This window comes from Ascaphus truei, chromosome 4 (assembly GCF_040206685.1).
Source record: "Ascaphus truei isolate aAscTru1 chromosome 4, aAscTru1.hap1, whole genome shotgun sequence".
Lineage (NCBI taxonomy): Eukaryota > Metazoa > Chordata > Amphibia > Anura > Ascaphidae > Ascaphus > Ascaphus truei.
The window spans coordinates 28,235,841-28,249,460 of NC_134486.1; the positions used below are offsets into that span (position 1 = coordinate 28,235,841).

Sequence of the window (13,620 nt, forward strand, 5' to 3'; positions counted from 1 at the left end):
TAGGGAGAAGTTGCACAAAGAGGTTCTCCCTCAGAGATTCCTCACTACCATGCTGGATATCTGTTGGAGATGGAGGCGCTGCACCACGAGTGAGTATGACTCAGCCATACCTCGAATGCCAGTCCTGATATCATCCCTCATACCACTGCGGGAGACTCGGGGCCCCCTTGTCAGCAGGTTTGCACCACATACACTCAAGTAACCAGTACACCAATCCCCTAGGGTACCCGACATTAGATTGGGGGGGTGGGATGGGAACAGGGTTACAGTTAGATAAGAGATCTGTTGTGTAAACTGGGTCAAATCCTGTGCCAGTGTGGTAAAACATGACTCAGTTAGGAGCACATGCGCGGTGCAATGTAAGATGGCTGCATTGTAATTCAGTTCCAATAATGACCGTGACATAGAGCTCACGTTAGAACATCTCATGTGTAGCACTTACCGAAAGAGAGCAACCTGCTTTTGAAATTCCACCTAAAAACAAATAATTATGAAAGGAATCCCAAATATAACTGGTCATTTTTGTTACGCCGGTGCTGCCCGCAGACCAGACCCGTCCCCTGTGCCGAAGGGGGAAGTAGGGATACACGCACCCGCAGCAAAAGGGGCATGTCCGGAGTGTGGTGTTAAGCATTGCCACGCCAGATATAAGTAACGAAAGACAATACTTGCCGGTATCGGGTATAGGAGAAGAATAGTGATTGCCTTGCCGAGGTCAGGGAGCAGAGAGATGAGGAAGGTTGAAGTCCAGGCCGTGATCGTGGGATGCCAGAGAATACGTAGTCCAAGGAGAGACGAAGTCGAGAGCCAAAGGGGGTAGTCGTAAGAGCTGTGTCAAAACCTGTAGTAAGGGAGAGTACACCAAACACTTCCATACAGAGACTATGTCGAGCGATGAGCGAGGGCTCAGAGATGCTAGATAAGCCTGGGCTGACCAATCAGGGATGGAGGCGGGTCAGGAGGACTGCAGGGAGCCTCTCTGGATAGGTGTGGCTGATACAACCCAGGTGAGCACTGGTAGCACTCTGATTACACCCGTGCGGTGAACAGGGGCGGAGCCTCACAGCAGGAGTGGAAGTAGAAGAGAGGATGCTGGGCGTGCGCTCTGTAAGCTGCGTGTGCACACGACCAGCTTTGGAGGAGGACACACGTGTGCGTGCGAGACGGAGGACCTGCGCCTGCCACTGAGAAGGAGGAGGAGCGGTGGGGCCGCCGAGGGGAGGGGCCCTCTGCCTACGGAAGAACTGACGGCCCGTGGAGGCAGGTAAGCGGAGGTTGTGCTGTGCGCCCTGAGTCTCCCTGAGGGTAGTCTGTGTGTTGCGCAGACGGCGCTGAGAAATCAGATTCCTAACAATTTTCTCCATGATCATAACACGCCAGATAAAATGTTCGACCATATTAATACTGAAGGTTGGGTTCCTCCATGCAGCATCTGGTAGCTGAAACAAGATGGGAAATTAGTTTGTGATCACTTTTTGGCATGTTGGGGAGAGGTCTATTCAATAAAATTGCTCAGGGGACTTGGGACACAGACAGGCACACTTACCGACACCCCCAGTGTCACCCCGTCACACTAGTGAAAGATCGGAGAGTGTGTCCCCAACTCACTGACTAACAAATGTCCTTATCTAGTCACACTAGTTGCCTAGTCACCCACCCCAACTGTGACAGCAGGTTGTCCCCCCATACCATTGAGTGAGTGTCCCCTCATCAAACTGCCCCGCCGATGAATGTTCCCCTCCATGTCACACATCCCCATGTTGAGTGTCACACTGCCTCCCAGTCCCAAGCCTCCCATGTAAGTGTGCCCTACACTGCTCCCCGAGTGAGTTCTCACACGTCCACCCCTGTCCCAGTGTTCCACCACGTCACTCTTTTTGGGTGAGTGTGGGTCCCCTTGCCACAGTGTCCTCTGGCCAAATGGCTGATACGCATTGTGATAACGCTCTATACAGAACTGAACTATTTCATCTGAAGGCAAATTATTTTTCCATTGGATATGTTGCCCTTTTCTTTCCTACCCATGTCCATGTTTTTTGTCAGCTGCTTATGTCTACATTTTAGACCACTAAAATACTCTTTCCTCTCTCTGAGGTCTTATCAGCTACACTGTGCAAGATATCCATGGTAAGGTCATGTGTCCAGGATCCCGCATAATGCAGGTTGTTAAATGGGACAGAGGCGTTTATCCATTCCATATTGCAGTTTTACTGTATGCATTAGACATGTTTTTATTTCATGCACAGTAGTAAAAGTTGGGTCGTGCCCTTCCTTCGGTTCTATTTAAATCTACACTTATTTGGCTTTTAATGCAATCATGCAACAACATCATATTTGTGAAGAACACCTGAAATGCAATTAACATTTCCTTGCTGAATTTCGTCTACAATATAAATGCAAAGAGTCGCCACATTGTGTTACAGATTAAGCAGGCAACAATCTCTTCAAGTAAATGTTAACTTTTAACCATGGTTCAAGATGACTTTATGTGTTTCTGCTGACCTGGAGTTCAATACAAGGATCAGGACAGTTTGTGAGACACACGTTAGCATTAGTTGCCCAGGGATATCTCTGCAGATAATTATACAACGTAATGTTGGAGTGAAGAGCAACAAAGTGGAACGCAAAATAATTGCAATAACCTGTATGTAGACAAAACAAAACCCATTGAAGGAGAAGTGCCCCTGAGCAAAGTTTAAATACACACTCGCACGAAAAAACACATTCTCTGCCAATTCTACTTTTTTTAAATTTATCGGTCCAGATGGGTCAGCAAAGTATTGCTCAGCAAAATTCTAAAAATAACCTGAAATGGAAGAATATGTGCAAAGGTAAAATTGTGTCTGGACAGGATTATTTAATATATAGAAACCTACCTTACTTTTGCAGTGTGTGTGTTTTGTAGTATTATTATTATTACTATGAGTTAAAAAGCTAGAAGATTCATGAGATATGGTAATAAAACAGGGAACTTGCTAAGCATTGATTGTGAATAATCTCGAGGCCCCTAGTGCAGCTTAGATTCCTACAGCCGGCAAGCACAGAGAATCCCCAAGCAGCCACGCCAACCTTAACCCTTTGGCTGACAAAGACAACTGAAACACACACGGCTTGGGACTCCCATTGCTTTGCAATGCCTTGCGGACCCCTCTGACAGCCAAAGGTGCCTTATCTGCTTGAGTGCTCTGACTGGAGTGGGAATTAAATGTCTGCTGCCGGGCAGGACTAGGGCATTAAAGGGAACTCTGACACTGCCATGGAGGAGGAACGGAGGGGCGGCAGCAAACTCCCCCGGGGGACCACGACACCTCCCACAATCCAACTCGGAATTAAAGGGAACTCTGACACTGCCAAGAAGGAGGAACGGAGGGGCGGCAGCAAACTCCCCCGGGGGACCACGACACCTCCCACAATCCAACTCGGAATTAAAGGGAACTCTGACACTGCCAAGAAGGAGGAACGGAGGGGCGGCAGCAAACTCCCCCGGGGGACCACGACACCTCCCACAATCCAACTCCAAATGACGCTGCAGGGTCATGCCACGTGACCCACGTGACCCACGTGACCCACGTGACCCACGTGACCCACGTGACCCACGTGACCCACGTGACCCACGTGACCCACGTGACCCACGTGACCCACGTGACCCCGCCCCCCCAAAAAAATAAACAACCACTAAGAATGGAGTAATGGCTCTATGATTGGAATAGTCAATTCACGAGTGCAAAAGAAAGCAACCAATCAAAAGTGCGGCAGCGAAAGCGCCGTTAACAGGCTTTCCAGCTGCTGTCAATGGGAGTGAAAAAGGCATTGACAACATCGCCCCCTGCTGTTGAGACAAGCCAAAAGCAAAAGCCTACAGCACCTGGTATTCCCAGGCGGTCTCCCATCCAAGTACTAACCAGGCCCGACCCTGCTTAGCTTCCGAGATCAGACGAGATCGGGCGCATTCAGGGTGGTGTGGCCGTAGGCGAGTACTCTGCTCTCTGCAACGCCTCTTAAGCTCACTGCCTGCCTCACAGCTCATGCTGCTGCTTTAGACGTACCCCTTCTTCCCACCCATTGCATCTCCTATTCAGCTTTTCCTTTTGCACGGGCTCTCTTTTTCACTTGCACACACAAACATTTCATGGCAATTTGCTTTCTATTATTTGCATTCCTATTTCAGATACCTTCTCTCATGTCAGGAAATTTTGCTTCACTCGCAGCAGGAAACCTTAACCCTTTGGCTGACAAAGACAACTGAAACACACACGCCTTGGGACTCCCATTGCTTTGCAATGCCTTGCAGACCCCTGTGACAGCCAAAGGCAAGTAACAACTTACTCGGTGCCTTATCTGCCTGACTGCTCTGACTGGAGTGGGAATGAAATGTCTGCTGCCGGGCAGGACTAGGGCATTAAAGGGAACTCTGACACTGCCATGAAGGAGGAACGCAGGAGGGGCGGCAGCAAACTCCCCCGGGGGACCACGACACCTCCCGCCCCTTCTTCCCACCAATTGCATCTCCTATTCAGTAGTACATGGGGAGACATACAGTCCAAGGCATCGCTGCAACAGAATACAGTCCACAGGTAAATCATTCAAATCTTCTTTCAATCCCTTTAGTGGTGAGCAATAAGCATAAATCTTGTATCATGTAGTGGCTCTTAGGATATACAGAGCATCAGTGGTATACCACTAAATTATCACCTATAGCTCATATAGGAGTAGTCGCCCGGGTAGGCTAATAAAAGTGCCATTTATGGCCTACTTGGGGGACACGACAACCAAAAGGTAAAAGTATACCCCCGTTCACCACCACACTTAATTGACACTACTTACAGCATACAAGGTGTCTGCTAGGGAAGGATACATTTGAAATCCATCAATAACTCACTGTTAGAATGAAGGCTCAACGGAGCCGAATTGCAGATAGTGGCTCATCCAGGCGTGCATCCGGCTGTTGTAGTTCATAGCAAGAAAAGGTGACCTCGGGAGAGGAATCAGTGGAGCACTGCAAGCAGGGTAGGGCGCAGGTAGAATGCACATAGAAACGGCACACCAAGAATAAAAAATCTCATTTAATAAGTGACTGGAGACATAACAAAAAGGAACAGAGTAGTGCACTCTGACGCGTTTCGGGCCTTGGCCCTTTGTCAAAGCGTGGGAATTAAATGTCTGCTGCCGGGCAGGACTGGGGCATTAAAGGGAACTCTGACACTGCCATGAAGGAGGAACCGAGGGGCGGCAAACTCCCCCGGGGGACCACGATCCAACTCCAAATGACGCTGCAGGGTCATGCCACGTGACCCACGTGACCCACGTGACCCACGTGACCCACGTGAACCCGCCCCCCCAAAAAAATAAACAACCACTAAGAATGGAGTAATGGCTCTATGATTGGAATAGTCAATTCACGAGTGCAAAAGAAAGCAACCAATCAAAAGTGCGGCAGCGAAAGCGCCGTTAACAGGCTTTCCAGCTGCTGTCAATGGGAGTGAAAAAGGCATTGACAACATCGCCCCCTGCTGTTGAGACAAGCCAAAAGCAAAAGCCTACAGCACCTGGTATTCCCAGGCGGTCTCCCATCCAAGTACTAACCAGGCCCGACCCTGCTTAGCTTCCGAGATCAGACGAGATCGGGCGCATTCAGGGTGGTGTGGCCGTAGGCGAGTACTGAGTACTCTGCTCTCTGCTCTCTGCAACGCCTCTTAAGCTCACTGCCTGCCTCACAGCTCATGCTGCTGCTTTAGACGTACCCCTTCTTCCCACCCATTGCATCTCCTATTCAGCTTTTCCTTTTGCACGGGCTCTCTTTTTCACTTGCACACACAAACATTTCATGGCAATTTGCTTTCTATTATTTGCATTCCTATTTCAGATACCTTCTCTCATGTCAGGAAATTTTGCTTCACTCGCAGCAGGAAACCTTAACCCTTTGGCTGACAAAGACAACTGAAACACACACGCCTTGGGACTCCCATTGCTTTGCAATGCCTTGCAGACCCCTGTGACAGCCAAAGGCAAGTAACAACTTACTCGGTGCCTTATCTGCCTGACTGCTCTGACTGGAGTGGGAATGAAATGTCTGCTGCCGGGCAGGACTAGGGCATTAAAGGGAACTCTGACACTGCCATGAAGGAGGAACGCAGGAGGGGCGGCAGCAAACTCCCCCGGGGGACCACGACACCTCCCGCCCCTTCTTCCCACCAATTGCATCTCCTATTCAGTAGTACATGGGGAGACATACAGTCCAAGGCATCGCTGCAACAGAATACAGTCCACAGGTAAATCATTCAAATCTTCTTTCAATCCCTTTAGTGGTGAGCAATAAGCATAAATCTTGTATCATGTAGTGGCTCTTAGGATATACAGAGCATCAGTGGTATACCACTAAATTATCACCTATAGCTCATATAGGAGTAGTCGCCCGGGTAGGCTAATAAAAGTGCCATTTATGGCCTACTTGGGGGACACGACAACCAAAAGGTAAAAGTATACCCCCGTTCACCACCACACTTAATTGACACTACTTACAGCATACAAGGTGTCTGCTAGGGAAGGATACATTTGAAATCCATCAATAACTCACTGTTAGAATGAAGGCTCAACGGAGCCGAATTGCAGATAGTGGCTCATCCAGGCGTGCATCCGGCTGTTGTAGTTCATAGCAAGAAAAGGTGACCTCGGGAGAGGAATCAGTGGAGCACTGCAAGCAGGGTAGGGCGCAGGTAGAATGCACATAGAAACGGCACACCAAGAATAAAAAATCTCATTTAATAAGTGACTGGAGACATAACAAAAAGGAACAGAGTAGTGCACTCTGACGCGTTTCGGGCCTTGGCCCTTTGTCAAAGCGTGGGAATTAAATGTCTGCTGCCGGGCAGGACTGGGGCATTAAAGGGAACTCTGACACTGCCATGAAGGAGGAACCGAGGGGCGGCAAACTCCCCCGGGGGACCACGATCCAACTCCAAATGACGCTGCAGGGTCATGCCACGTGACCCACGTGACCCACGTGACCCACGTGACCCCGCCCCCCCAAAAAAATAAACAACCACTAAGAATGGAGTAATGGCTCTATGATTGGAATAGTCAATTAACGAGTGCAAAAGAAAGCAACCAATCAAAAGTGCGGCAGCGAAAGCGCCGTTAACAGGCTTTCCAGCTGCTGTCAATGGGAGTGAAAAAGGCATTGACAACATCGCCCCCTGCTGTTGAGACAAGCCAAAAGCAAAAGCCTACAGCACCTGGTATTCCCAGGCGGTCTCCCATCCAAGTACTAACCAGGCCCGACCCTGCTTAGCTTCCGAGATCAGACGAGATCGGGCGCATTCAGGGTGGTGTGGCCGTAGGCGAGTACTGAGTACTCTGCTCTCTGCTCTCTGCAACGCCTCTTAAGCTCACTGCCTGCCTCACAGCTCATGCTGCTGCTTTAGACGTACCCCTTCTTCCCACCCATTGCATCTCCTATTCAGCTTTTCCTTTTGCACGGGCTCTCTTTTTCACTTGCACACACAAACATTTCATGGCAATTTGCTTTCTATTATTTGCATTCCTATTTCAGATACCTTCTCTCATGTCAGGAAATTTTGCTTCACTCGCAGCAGGAAACCTTAACCCTTTGGCTGACAAAGACAACTGAAACACACACGCCTTGGGACTCCCATTGCTTTGCAATGCCTTGCAGACCCCTGTGACAGCCAAAGGCAAGTAACAACTTACTCGGTGCCTTATCTGCCTGACTGCTCTGACTGGAGTGGGAATGAAATGTCTGCTGCCGGGCAGGACTAGGGCATTAAAGGGAACTCTGACACTGCCATGAAGGAGGAACGCAGGAGGGGCGGCAGCAAACTCCCCCGGGGGACCACGACACCTCCCGCCCCTTCTTCCCACCAATTGCATCTCCTATTCAGTAGTACATGGGGAGACATACAGTCCAAGGCATCGCTGCAACAGAATACAGTCCACAGGTAAATCATTCAAATCTTCTTTCAATCCCTTTAGTGGTGAGCAATAAGCATAAATCTTGTATCATGTAGTGGCTCTTAGGATATACAGAGCATCAGTGGTATACCACTAAATTATCACCTATAGCTCATATAGGAGTAGTCGCCCGGGTAGGCTAATAAAAGTGCCATTTATGGCCTACTTGGGGGACACGACAACCAAAAGGTAAAAGTATACCCCCGTTCACCACCACACTTAATTGACACTACTTACAGCATACAAGGTGTCTGCTAGGGAAGGATACATTTGAAATCCATCAATAACTCACTGTTAGAATGAAGGCTCAACGGAGCCGAATTGCAGATAGTGGCTCATCCAGGCGTGCATCCGGCTGTTGTAGTTCATAGCAAGAAAAGGTGACCTCGGGAGAGGAATCAGTGGAGCACTGCAAGCAGGGTAGGGCGCAGGTAGAATGCACATAGAAACGGCACACCAAGAATAAAAAATCTCATTTAATAAGTGACTGGAGACATAACAAAAAGGAACAGAGTAGTGCACTCTGACGCGTTTCGGGCCTTGGCCCTTTGTCAAAGCGTGGGAATTAAATGTCTGCTGCCGGGCAGGACTGGGGCATTAAAGGGAACTCTGACACTGCCATGAAGGAGGAACCGAGGGGCGGCAAACTCCCCCGGGGGACCACGATCCAACTCCAAATGACGCTGCAGGGTCATGCCACGTGACCCACGTGACCCACGTGACCCACGTGAACCCGCCCCCCCAAAAAAATAAACAACCACTAAGAATGGAGTAATGGCTCTATGATTGGAATAGTCAATTAACGAGTGCAAAAGAAAGCAACCAATCAAAAGTGCGGCAGCGAAAGCGCCGTTAACAGGCTTTCCAGCTGCTGTCAATGGGAGTGAAAAAGGCATTGACAACATCGCCCCCTGCTGTTGAGACAAGCCAAAAGCAAAAGCCTACAGCACCTGGTATTCCCAGGCGGTCTCCCATCCAAGTACTAACCAGGCCCGACCCTGCTTAGCTTCCGAGATCAGACGAGATCGGGCGCATTCAGGGTGGTGTGGCCGTAGGCGAGTACTGAGTACTCTGCTCTCTGCTCTCTGCAACGCCTCTTAAGCTCACTGCCTGCCTCACAGCTCATGCTGCTGCTTTAGACGTACCCCTTCTTCCCACCCATTGCATCTCCTATTCAGCTTTTCCTTTTGCACGGGCTCTCTTTTTCACTTGCACACACAAACATTTCATGGCAATTTGCTTTCTATTATTTGCATTCCTATTTCAGATACCTTCTCTCATGTCAGGAAATTTTGCTTCACTCGCAGCAGGAAACCTTAACCCTTTGGCTGACAAAGACAACTGAAACACACACGCCTTGGGACTCCCATTGCTTTGCAATGCCTTGCAGACCCCTGTGACAGCCAAAGGCAAGTAACAACTTACTCGGTGCCTTATCTGCCTGACTGCTCTGACTGGAGTGGGAATGAAATGTCTGCTGCCGGGCAGGACTAGGGCATTAAAGGGAACTCTGACACTGCCATGAAGGAGGAACGCAGGAGGGGCGGCAGCAAACTCCCCCGGGGGACCACGACACCTCCCGCCCCTTCTTCCCACCAATTGCATCTCCTATTCAGTAGTACATGGGGAGACATACAGTCCAAGGCATCGCTGCAACAGAATACAGTCCACAGGTAAATCATTCAAATCTTCTTTCAATCCCTTTAGTGGTGAGCAATAAGCATAAATCTTGTATCATGTAGTGGCTCTTAGGATATACAGAGCATCAGTGGTATACCACTAAATTATCACCTATAGCTCATATAGGAGTAGTCGCCCGGGTAGGCTAATAAAAGTGCCATTTATGGCCTACTTGGGGGACACGACAACCAAAAGGTAAAAGTATACCCCCGTTCACCACCACACTTAATTGACACTACTTACAGCATACAAGGTGTCTGCTAGGGAAGGATACATTTGAAATCCATCAATAACTCACTGTTAGAATGAAGGCTCAACGGAGCCGAATTGCAGATAGTGGCTCATCCAGGCGTGCATCCGGCTGTTGTAGTTCATAGCAAGAAAAGGTGACCTCGGGAGAGGAATCAGTGGAGCACTGCAAGCAGGGTAGGGCGCAGGTAGAATGCACATAGAAACGGCACACCAAGAATAAAAAATCTCATTTAATAAGTGACTGGAGACATAACAAAAAGGAACAGAGTAGTGCACTCTGACGCGTTTCGGGCCTTGGCCCTTTGTCAAAGCGTGGGAATTAAATGTCTGCTGCCGGGCAGGACTGGGGCATTAAAGGGAACTCTGACACTGCCATGAAGGAGGAACCGAGGGGCGGCAAACTCCCCCGGGGGACCACGATCCAACTCCAAATGACGCTGCAGGGTCATGCCACGTGACCCACGTGACCCACGTGACCCACGTGACCCACGTGAACCCGCCCCCCCAAAAAAATAAACAACCACTAAGAATGGAGTAATGGCTCTATGATTGGAATAGTCAATTCACGAGTGCAAAAGAAAGCAACCAATCAAAAGTGCGGCAGCGAAAGCGCCGTTAACAGGCTTTCCAGCTGCTGTCAATGGGAGTGAAAAAGGCATTGACAACATCGCCCCCTGCTGTTGAGACAAGCCAAAAGCAAAAGCCTACAGCACCTGGTATTCCCAGGCGGTCTCCCATCCAAGTACTAACCAGGCCCGACCCTGCTTAGCTTCCGAGATCAGACGAGATCGGGCGCATTCAGGGTGGTGTGGCCGTAGGCGAGTACTCTGCTCTCTGCAACGCCTCTTAAGCTCACTGCCTGCCTCACAGCTCATGCTGCTGCTTTAGACGTACCCCTTCTTCCCACCCATTGCATCTCCTATTCAGCTTTTCCTTTTGCACGGGCTCTCTTTTTCACTTGCACACACAAACATTTCATGGCAATTTGCTTTCTATTATTTGCATTCCTATTTCAGATACCTTCTCTCATGTCAGGAAATTTTGCTTCACTCGCAGCAGGAAACCTTAACCCTTTGGCTGACAAAGACAACTGAAACACACACGCCTTGGGACTCCCATTGCTTTGCAATGCCTTGCAGACCCCTGTGACAGCCAAAGGCAAGTAACAACTTACTCGGTGCCTTATCTGCCTGACTGCTCTGACTGGAGTGGGAATGAAATGTCTGCTGCCGGGCAGGACTAGGGCATTAAAGGGAACTCTGACACTGCCATGAAGGAGGAACGCAGGAGGGGCGGCAGCAAACTCCCCCGGGGGACCACGACACCTCCCGCCCCTTCTTCCCACCAATTGCATCTCCTATTCAGTAGTACATGGGGAGACATACAGTCCAAGGCATCGCTGCAACAGAATACAGTCCACAGGTAAATCATTCAAATCTTCTTTCAATCCCTTTAGTGGTGAGCAATAAGCATAAATCTTGTATCATGTAGTGGCTCTTAGGATATACAGAGCATCAGTGGTATACCACTAAATTATCACCTATAGCTCATATAGGAGTAGTCGCCCGGGTAGGCTAATAAAAGTGCCATTTATGGCCTACTTGGGGGACACGACAACCAAAAGGTAAAAGTATACCCCCGTTCACCACCACACTTAATTGACACTACTTACAGCATACAAGGTGTCTGCTAGGGAAGGATACATTTGAAATCCATCAATAACTCACTGTTAGAATGAAGGCTCAACGGAGCCGAATTGCAGATAGTGGCTCATCCAGGCGTGCATCCGGCTGTTGTAGTTCATAGCAAGAAAAGGTGACCTCGGGAGAGGAATCAGTGGAGCACTGCAAGCAGGGTAGGGCGCAGGTAGAATGCACATAGAAACGGCACACCAAGAATAAAAAATCTCATTTAATAAGTGACTGGAGACATAACAAAAAGGAACAGAGTAGTGCACTCTGACGCGTTTCGGGCCTTGGCCCTTTGTCAAAGCGTGGGAATTAAATGTCTGCTGCCGGGCAGGACTGGGGCATTAAAGGGAACTCTGACACTGCCATGAAGGAGGCACCGAGGGGCGGCAAACTCCCCCGGGGGACCACGATCCAACTCCAAATGACGCTGCAGGGTCATGCCACGTGACCCACGTGACCCACGTGACCCACGTGAACCCGCCCCCCCAAAAAAATAAACAACCACTAAGAATGGAGTAATGGCTCTATGATTGGAATAGTCAATTCACGAGTGCAAAAGAAAGCAACCAATCAAAAGTGCGGCAGCGAAAGCGCCGTTAACAGGCTTTCCAGCTGCTGTCAATGGGAGTGAAAAAGGCATTGACAACATCGCCCCCTGCTGTTGAGACAAGCCAAAAGCAAAAGCCTACAGCACCTGGTATTCCCAGGCGGTCTCCCATCCAAGTACTAACCAGGCCCGACCCTGCTTAGCTTCCGAGATCAGACGAGATCGGGCGCATTCAGGGTGGTGTGGCCGTAGGCGAGTACTCTGCTCTCTGCAACGCCTCTTAAGCTCACTGCCTGCCTCACAGCTCATGCTGCTGCTTTAGACGTACCCCTTCTTCCCACCCATTGCATCTCCTATTCAGCTTTTCCTTTTGCACGGGCTCTCTTTTTCACTTGCACACACAAACATTTCATGGCAATTTGCTTTCTATTATTTGCATTCCTATTTCAGATACCTTCTCTCATGTCAGGAAATTTTGCTTCACTCGCAGCAGGAAACCTTAACCCTTTGGCTGACAAAGACAACTGAAACACACACGCCTTGGGACTCCCATTGCTTTGCAATGCCTTGCAGACCCCTGTGACAGCCAAAGGCAAGTAACAACTTACTCGGTGCCTTATCTGCCTGACTGCTCTGACTGGAGTGGGAATGAAATGTCTGCTGCCGGGCAGGACTAGGGCATTAAAGGGAACTCTGACACTGCCATGAAGGAGGAACGCAGGAGGGGCGGCAGCAAACTCCCCCGGGGGACCACGACACCTCCCGCCCCTTCTTCCCACCAATTGCATCTCCTATTCAGTAGTACATGGGGAGACATACAGTCCAAGGCATCGCTGCAACAGAATACAGTCCACAGGTAAATCATTCAAATCTTCTTTCAATCCCTTTAGTGGTGAGCAATAAGCATAAATCTTGTATCATGTAGTGGCTCTTAGGATATACAGAGCATCAGTGGTATACCACTAAATTATCACCTATAGCTCATATAGGAGTAGTCGCCCGGGTAGGCTAATAAAAGTGCCATTTATGGCCTACTTGGGGGACACGACAACCAAAAGGTAAAAGTATACCCCCGTTCACCACCACACTTAATTGACACTACTTACAGCATACAAGGTGTCTGCTAGGGAAGGATACATTTGAAATCCATCAATAACTCACTGTTAGAATGAAGGCTCAACGGAGCCGAATTGCAGATAGTGGCTCATCCAGGCGTGCATCCGGCTGTTGTAGTTCATAGCAAGAAAAGGTGACCTCGGGAGAGGAATCAGTGGAGCACTGCAAGCAGGGTAGGGCGCAGGTAGAATGCACATAGAAACGGCACACCAAGAATAAAAAATCTCATTTAATAAGTGACTGGAGACATAACAAAAAGGAACAGAGTAGTGCACTCTGACGCGTTTCGGGCCTTGGCCCTTTGTCAAAGCGTGGGAATTAAATGTCTGCTGCCGGGCAGGACTGGGGCATTAAAGGGAACTCTGA

General features: G+C 49.3%; 6 non-coding genes across 6 annotated transcripts; all 6 read right to left on the minus strand.

The window, feature by feature from the left end:
* Positions 1 to 3,853: 3,853 nt before the first annotated feature.
* Positions 3,854 to 3,972, minus strand: LOC142493999 (5S ribosomal RNA). The gene has a single exon (XR_012801256.1). It is a non-coding gene; the product is annotated as a 5S ribosomal RNA (ribosomal RNA).
* Positions 3,973 to 5,534: 1,562 nt separating this feature from the next.
* On the minus strand, positions 5,535 to 5,653 carry LOC142494097 (5S ribosomal RNA). The gene has a single exon (XR_012801332.1). It is a non-coding gene; the product is annotated as a 5S ribosomal RNA (ribosomal RNA).
* A 1,567-nt stretch (positions 5,654 to 7,220) lies between these two features.
* On the minus strand, positions 7,221 to 7,339 carry LOC142494122 (5S ribosomal RNA). The gene has a single exon (XR_012801356.1). It is a non-coding gene; the product is annotated as a 5S ribosomal RNA (ribosomal RNA).
* Positions 7,340 to 8,906: 1,567 nt separating this feature from the next.
* Positions 8,907 to 9,025, minus strand: LOC142494134 (5S ribosomal RNA). The gene has a single exon (XR_012801367.1). It is a non-coding gene; the product is annotated as a 5S ribosomal RNA (ribosomal RNA).
* A 1,576-nt stretch (positions 9,026 to 10,601) lies between these two features.
* LOC142494145 (5S ribosomal RNA) lies at positions 10,602 to 10,720 on the minus strand. Its single transcript, XR_012801378.1, has one exon. It is a non-coding gene; the product is annotated as a 5S ribosomal RNA (ribosomal RNA).
* Positions 10,721 to 12,273: 1,553 nt separating this feature from the next.
* LOC142494005 (5S ribosomal RNA) lies at positions 12,274 to 12,392 on the minus strand. The gene has a single exon (XR_012801262.1). It is a non-coding gene; the product is annotated as a 5S ribosomal RNA (ribosomal RNA).
* Positions 12,393 to 13,620: the final 1,228 nt, after the last annotated feature.